Source organism: Peromyscus californicus, unplaced genomic scaffold (genome assembly GCF_007827085.1).
Source record: "Peromyscus californicus insignis strain IS unplaced genomic scaffold, ASM782708v3 Scaffold_9__1_contigs__length_137607984, whole genome shotgun sequence".
In the NCBI taxonomy this organism is placed as follows: Eukaryota; Metazoa; Chordata; class Mammalia; order Rodentia; family Cricetidae; genus Peromyscus; species Peromyscus californicus.
In genome coordinates, this window is record NW_026294617.1 from 39,114,606 (window position 1) to 39,122,094 (window position 7,489).

Below are 7,489 nucleotides of genomic sequence, written 5' to 3' on the forward strand. Positions count from 1 at the left end.
AAATCTAGAAATAGTTTGAGCATTTTAAGACACAGTATTTGATAGCTACTTCTTTGCCAGATCAGAGCTTTTCTGGTTAAGGAGATATGACTTAGCCATCCAACAACAGTTGTCTTTTCCTTCAAGGTTCTGGTGGCCAGCAAATTAGACAAGGCATCTATATGTCTGTAGAGTTTAATATTACACATTAACTCCATGGTAATAACGCTAGTCTTCCCACAAAGTGCATGGGTGACCCCACAAAGGGAGATGAAAACAAACAAAAATAATACAAAAACAATAAAAGTATATGGCTAGATAGACCACATAGGCCCAGAGGAGATTCTAATGTATTATCCTACTGTGTAAATGTACTAAGAAAATGCCCTCTAAATTCTTCTTCTTTTTTTTTTTTGTTTTTTTTTTTGTGTTTTTTTGAGACAGGGTTTCTCTGTGTAGCTTTGCGTCTTTCCTGGAACTTGCTTTGGAGACCAGGCTGGCCTTGAACTCACAGAGATCTGCCTGCCTCTGCCTCCCAAGTGCTGGGATTAAAGGCGTGCGCCACCACCGCCTGGCTAAATTCTTATTTTTTATAGCCATAGATTAGTGTATCTTTCAACTATCATCAGAGAAACCTCTTCTGCAGTAGATGGTGACTAATAAGATTCAGAACTGATCAATTTAAATAGAGTAAGAGACTGTGGAGGGCTCAGCTTTAAGAAGAAATCTATATCACATACTCTTCCCTCCAAAACTTGTGAATCATGATGGAATAGGGATGGTTTAAGTTCCAGATATCTAGGTTAGCAGCAAAACATACTTTTTGCTGGAAATGGCAGCATCATTGCACACATGTTCTCCTAGGGGGCTGTGATTGCATGCATTAGACTTGAATAAGAGCAAATAGTCTAAAATCTCATTACGGATAAGGTAGGGGCTTGTGAAGTATGACCCCTACCTGAGAAGAATTTATAATTGATGGCTGCTGATGGAGACAGAGAAAGTTTTCTTCAGAGATGTGGAACCTGAGACGGTATGCACACTCAGGTATATGGTTCTAAGCCATTGTATGTATAGACAGCACTAAGCAGACTCAGTATATGTAAGAAAAACAGAACACATGAAAATGGGAGAAATAAATAGGTTCTTGGGGCTGTTGGGAAATGGATTTGAGGGGGTGGATTTTATATTTACAAATTATGTGCATATATGGAAACATCAATCAATGAATGACACCAAACAATACTAGTGTATTCTTGAACAAGGGAGAGAACTGAATACCTAAAGAAACCTTGAACTTGGCATGGTGCATATAGCTAAAAGAACTGCCTGAAAATGATGCTATTAACATTGCCAGCATCAATTTTCCTAATCATTTTCTCCTTCTTCCTTTGTTGTGTACATTATGGACATGTTTTGGGACTCAAGTAGATGTAGACTCTTCTAAAAATCATAGTGATTCTAATCTTGAGTTAATCCTTCAAATGTTTTCCATTTATTGGATCCCAGAAATGTAGAGGGGTGAGATCAAGGAGCACCAGGATACTAAATATCCCCTAGTGATACTAAATATATGTCTTTCTTTCCATTATATGGGCATTGTTATCAGACACACCTTGCTTATAAAATACATGAATTGCCAATAATGAAGAAATGTATGGGCCAAACAAACAAAACAATGGATACTCACAGGTCTATAGCAGTTTAGGACTAGGCAAAATGGATAATAAGATAAATTAGTGAAATATCTATCAAAGAGTATATAATATCTAGATCTACAATGGGTCACTAAATATCAGCTTCTTTACAAAGATGTGGATTATGAATTGGGCATACTGGTTAGTTAGTGGTATACTTCCTCCAGAAAATATTCACCTCCCAAAGGTTTTATGATCTCGCCAAATAGCACCAGTTGGGGACAAACTATTCAAATACTTGAGCATATGAAGGATGTTTCTCATTCAAACTACCATAACAAGTCTATGCAATATGGGTGAAAAGTTTAGTAGAGTATGTAATAAAGGACAAGGTGCATAAACAACCAATCTTAAAATGAAATGAGAAATATACAAATAAAAGGAAATCATTGTGATATTTAATTGTAAGAATGCATCTTTGTGGGTTTATACCCTCACACCAATTCTTTACCTCTCTCTGCTTTGTTTCATGAATGAAAGTATTATCAGCCAGCTGCAAGCTCCTGATGCCATGCTCAACATTATCGACTCTACCCATCTGGAACCTAAAGTTAAAATAACTCCCTTTCCTCCACTAAGTTTTTTATTTTTTTCCACAGTGATAGCACTTCTTCTCCTTGATATGTTCTCTGTTGTTTGTGAGAATCAATCAGCTGCATATCAGATTTATGAACTTTGAAAATACATCTCTCATGATTTTTTACCTTTAATACTTGCTTTGCTTTTCTCTGAGTCAGTGGAGATAAATGTCACTGGCCTGCCTTTTATCTCTTCATGGTCATATTTTTTTCAATGAAGTCTGTCCAGAAAATCCCTAACTTTTGTGATGTCTTAACATTTTCCTGTTAATAAAATTTTTGAGCTTTTAAAAATCAGACAGTTAAGATATTTTCATTCTTTTCCTTCTTCCAGATGATAGTCTTGAAAAGTAGGGAATAACAAGAATTGCCTGAGTGGATCGGAGGAAGGGCAGGGGTCATGAAGTCCTGCTGAAGTTCTCTGAAGTTCAGAGGAGAGAGCTGGAAGAATATGCAAGAGTCATCTAATAATTGAGTTCTCTTTTCCAGTGAGCACATGTGGGATTGCCCCCTCTGCTAGTTTTCAGCCTCTATCTTCAATTTTTAAAAATTCTTTCTTTTATTTTTTTCTTTCCATCCTCCAACCCTCCAACATACATACATACATACATACATACATATATACTATATATGTTGTGGAATACTAATTTAAGATATGTTCATTCATGTATGCTATGGAATATTTGTTTAATGATGCAAAGACATGTTGTATTTTTTTTCTTTTCTTTTTTTTTGGTTTTTCAAGACAGGGTTTCTCTGTATAGCTTTGGAGCCTGTCCTGGAACTCACTTGGTAGCCCAGGCTGGCCTCGAACTCACAGAAATCAGCCTGCCTCTGCCTCCCAAGTTCTGGGATTAAAGGTGTGTGCTACCACTGCCTGGCAGATATATTGTATTCTTTTATGTTGCATTTGTTTAACTCTGTGAGGCTATGTTACTTTACCTGACTAAAACACCTGATTGCTCTAATAAAAAGCTGAATGGCCAATATCTAGGCAGGAGAGGGATAGATGGGGTTGGTAGGCAAAGAGAATAAATAGAAGAAGAAAGAATGAGAAAGAGAAGAAGGAGAGGATGATGCTAGGGGCCAGCCACCCAGCCACACACCCAGACATGGAATAAGAAGGAAAGAAAAGATACACAGAAATAGAAAAGGTAAAAGTCCAAAGGCAAGCCGGGCGGTGGTGGCGCACGCCTTTAGTCCCAGCACTCGGGAGGCAGAGCCAGGCGGATCTCTGTGAGTTCGAGGCCAGCCTGGTCTCCAAAGCGAGTTCCAGGAAAGGCGCAAAGTTACACAGAGAAACCCTGTCTCGAAAAACCAAAAAAAAAAAAAAAAAAAAAAAAAAAATCCAAAGGCAAAAGGTAGATGGTATAATTTAGGTTAAGAAAAGCTGGCTAAAAACAAGCCAAGTTAAGGCTGAGGGGGGGAATTCATAAGTAAAATTCTCTAAGTGACTATTTGGGAGGGGTAGTAGGCCCCCCAAGGAGCAAAGGATAAAGAATAAGAAAAACCAACTGCATTTTGGTGCCCAGCATGGGTGTGTATTTCCATGAAGTGCCTAAGAAAGCTTAAAAGAAAAAAAAAAAGAAAAAAAAACCAACAACAGAGGATATGGCTCCTTTAAGAGTGTCTGCCAGAATGAAGCCTTGAACAGCCTGTAGGAACAAAAACCTAAGTAAAAACACCTGCCAGAGTTGAGTTGGAGGGTTGAATGCAGTTCTCAGTTGTGCACCTCCAACCAGTCTTCAAGCTTTAGGCTTGGCTCTCATGACCCAAGAAGCAGGCAGAGCCAGCCACCAAAGCCATGTAGAGGTCCTAGCCATGCTGTTTAGCTGTTTAAAGGCTCATGCAGTCAAAACAGACTAAAAGATAGCCATTAAAAGAGGCCCAGATGGAAAAACCTCTAAACAGGTTACAGTGTGTTTAACAATGTGTGTAGACTTAAGAGAAAGTGTATAAAACGTTACAGAAAAAAATGGTTTAAAAAATAAAGTCCTTAAAGAGAGAGTAAAAGTAATATAAAAGAAAAAAGTCATGTAAGATGGGAAATATACAGGAAGTCTGAATCCTGTATGTTGTGTTGTTTTTCAATTTTTGATTGTTGATAAGTAAATGACAGCTGCTGAGGGACATGGGATTGAAAGATAGCTGAAGTAAATCAGCCTAGATATTTTAAGAATGTCTTAACTTTAAAATGGAAGTCAAAAACTGCATTGCTTTGGGGAAGAGTTTTTGATATTGTTCCAACAGGAGATGAGAGGCTGTGGATTCCTTCAGGATTGACATAGATTAATTTGACTGGGGAAGACCTCCTGAATCTTGACAGGTATGTATCAACAAAGGTTATAGCTGGTCTTTCCAGAACTTGGCCATTATCTCAATTTTCTCAGACACCCCTAAAGATGCCTTTGCCCACAAACAACAGAAAGCAGTTTGGAGAACATGATGCCCACATTCCCAAGAGATGGAGTGAATGGTCTTTGGTTATTTGGTGGGTTATGTTCATTATCATTTAGGAGAATGTAGGAATATAGGATAAAAAGACAACTATTAATCTCAGATATTTTGCATTGGAATGGCTTTAAGGTTACTTTTGTTACAACATACTGTATATATGTTTCTACTCTTGTTTAAGATATTGTACCTATCCAGTTCATTTAAAACTGTAAGGTAAATTTCTAGTTTTTGAAAGCTATTATTATAAACTATTTAGGATAATCAAGAAACACAGGGCAGTAGTTAGTCATCTATAAAAATCAAATTTGTAGGTATGTTAGGTATGTTTTCAAGATCATACAGAGATATATTTTATATAGATAAATGGTCTCCAAGCACTTCAAAGACATATAGAATATGACATTTAAAATGTTTTGTTAACATAGTGCTTTTTATGATGAGACACATCTGCTCCTGGCAGTAACAATTTACTTCATAAAAGGATAATGGGCATCAAGAAATTCCACATGGAGTTTGTTTTCAATGTGGCAAGGCTAGCCATTGGGGCAAGAAACTACTTTTGCCTTGATTGCTTGAAAGTATGCTGTACAGACTGCTCAGGCAGGACACAGACAAAAGACTGTTGAACTTTGCCAAAAAAAAGGAAGGACAGTCCTTTGAGATTCCTGCTTCACTGAAAAGTCTGCCAGATATTCTAGGCCTGTAGGCCAAAGATGGATGCCTCAATGTTGAAGAACAACTTTAGGTAACTATCCAGGCAGCCAGATGTCTCTCTTGTTAGGTAATATTACATCCTTCTGGGGTCTTCAATGGATTTAAAGTCTAAATAGTTAGAGTTATAGTTTTCCTTAGTTATAATATAAAGTAAATTAGGTATGAAACTTTGGAATCACTAAGATAAAATAGATAATGGAGTATTTTCTCCAAATTTGCTAAATACAAATGGACTGAATATTATAAATGTAATTTTTACTTGATAATTGTTTTTTGTATATAGTTTTACTATGCTAAAGTTAAAACCTTTCACTTTTATTTAGAAAAAAAGAGAAAAATGTTGTATATTAATTTAAGATGTGTTACATTCTTTTATGCTGTGGAATATTTGTTTAATGATGCAAAAATGTGTTGCATTCTTTTGCATTTGTTTAACTCTGTCAAGCTGTGTTACTCTGCGCAAAACACCTGATTGGTCTAATAAATAGCTGAATGGCCAATATCTATATCTATATCTATGTATATTCCTAAATGCATAAGTATAATCTGCTCTGCTCAGCATATTCTATCCATGATCCATGTAGTTATATTTTCCCAAATGCTTTGGAAGAATAACTTTTTCTGGTATTTTTTGTTGTGGTTCCCTTGCAGGTTTACAGCAGGCAGGGGAAAAAATGATCCACAAAGAGACAAGAATGAAACTTGGCTCAGCCAGATCTTATTGTAACTGGCACTGGGCAGGACTTCTAGGGTCTAGACCAGATCATTTTATTTTAGCCATATTTAAGCACAGCATAACTTTTGAAAAAATATTTAGATAGCAATTAACTCAGTCCAAAGTACACAAGAATTTGGGACATGTTTACATTGAGATTCCTTACAAAGTGCATCTGGCTTCTTTCACAAGAATGGGTACTATTGACTCAGAGATAGTGCTCAAAATTTAGGGCATAGGGAACTTGACTGAGATAAACATACCTGTGGGTAATAGAATTGGCATGCCTCTAAGATAACATAAAAGTTATTTAGGATGTTGTAAAGCACAAGTGACATCACTCAGAAAGGTGGGGTTTATGATCTACAAACAATGCTCAAAATTTAGAAAGAAAGGTCATAAGTAAAACCATAAATTCTGGGAGATACAGACAAAACCTGTCTCATCTGACAGCAAAGGATCACCAGGCTGTAAAACTACATCATTCCTAGCTTTTCAGGAAGAGCAGCTGTGCACCTCATTCCATTTAAGAGGTAAGTTGTGTGCTTAATTTTCCTGGCTTCTCCAGTGCTGTGTGCACAAGGTCTTTTTGCCTCTACATTTTTTGTTCCATAGATATCAAAGCAGAGTTGGGAAACATTATGGCAAAGACCAACATGGACCAATTAATCATGCCAGTAATGGCTGTTGCCTCAAATTTCTTGTAGAAACTTAGAAGTGGCCTCAACTAAGAAATTTATTCTATGATAACATGGTAGACAGAGCTTAGAACAATGCAAAAGAGAGCAAGGACATTTCATAAAAGACTGGACATAAGTCAGGTTTATTCAAGTGTTTAATTCTTGCTTCACACAGAACATAGCAGACACAATGTTGCAACAAATGTTTGCTTAATGAATATGTAATATTCTCATGATTATGCAAGTAGCTATATGAATTTCCTAAATTCAACTTTAGTGTGTGATTAATGCTGCCTGAAAATTTCTACATTAAGTGAATTAATTATGTAATTCGAACTAGCATTTAGTTTCCTGTGTTCTAGTCTACTGTTCACTTGAGACAGCATATTTTATTTTCTAAAATAATCTGTGCTATAGGCGTTAGCCTTTGTGTTGATTAAATGTTATTCAAAAATTATTTTTAAATCCTTGTCACTACTTTTGATAAAATGACACCAGAAAATGGATTTTTATCTTTCTTGTGCTGTGCTGAAAGTCCCGCTAAGATGTGTTTCACTGATGTGAAAGAACGTAGTACTCTCATATTGGTTTCACCCTTGGCACAGATTTTCACTAGGCTGTTCATGATATGTTGTGCTCCACAAAGAGGCACAGTTGCATTACCTGTTA